Source organism: Arachis duranensis, chromosome 5, assembly GCF_000817695.3.
Source record: "Arachis duranensis cultivar V14167 chromosome 5, aradu.V14167.gnm2.J7QH, whole genome shotgun sequence".
Lineage (NCBI taxonomy): Eukaryota > Viridiplantae > Streptophyta > Magnoliopsida > Fabales > Fabaceae > Arachis > Arachis duranensis.
In genome coordinates this window covers 61,294,894-61,295,511 of record NC_029776.3, presented here as the reverse complement: position 1 = coordinate 61,295,511, position 618 = coordinate 61,294,894, and the positions used below count along the sequence as shown (strand labels likewise).

At 39.5% G+C, this 618-nt stretch overlaps 1 non-coding gene across 1 annotated transcript; it reads left to right on the top strand.

The window, feature by feature from the left end:
- Window positions 1–249: 249 nt before the first annotated feature.
- LOC127748201 (small nucleolar RNA R71) lies at window positions 250–357 on the top strand. The gene has a single exon (XR_008010143.1). It is a non-coding gene; the product is annotated as a small nucleolar RNA R71 (small nucleolar RNA).
- Window positions 358–618: the final 261 nt, after the last annotated feature.

Sequence of the window (618 nt, the reverse complement as noted above, 5' to 3'; positions counted from 1 at the left end):
TCCAGACAGATTCTGAGAAATCATATTGACTTGCTGAGTCAATATTTTGTTCTGAGCCAATATGGCATTCAGAGTATCAATCTCAAGAACTCATTTCTTCTGAGTCATCCCATTATTCACAGGATTTCTTTCATAAGTGTACATGAATTGGTTATTTGTAACTCTCTCAATGAGTTCCTGGGCTTCTGCAGGATTTTCAGACATTTCAGACAGACCATCATAGAATATGCATACGATGCTCCATTTTGGAAGCATGTCAAAAGGACAACTTTTGGTTAATTGCTTGTATCTTTCCCAAGCTTCATAGAGGGATTCACCATCCTTCTGTTTGAAGGTTTGGACTTTCACTCTAAGCTTGCTCATCTTTTGAGGTGGAAAGAACTTGGTCAAGAAAGCATTGACCAGCTTGTCCCATGAGTTCAGGCTTTCTCTAGGTTGTGAGTCTAACCATGTTCTAGCTCTGTCTCTCACAGCAAAAGGGAAAAGCATAAGTCTGTAGACCTCGAGATCAACCCCATTGGTCTTAATAGTATCACAGATTTGCAAGAATTTAGCTAAGAACTGATGAGGATCTTCCAATAGAAGTCCATGAAACTTGCAATTCTGCTGCATTAGAGA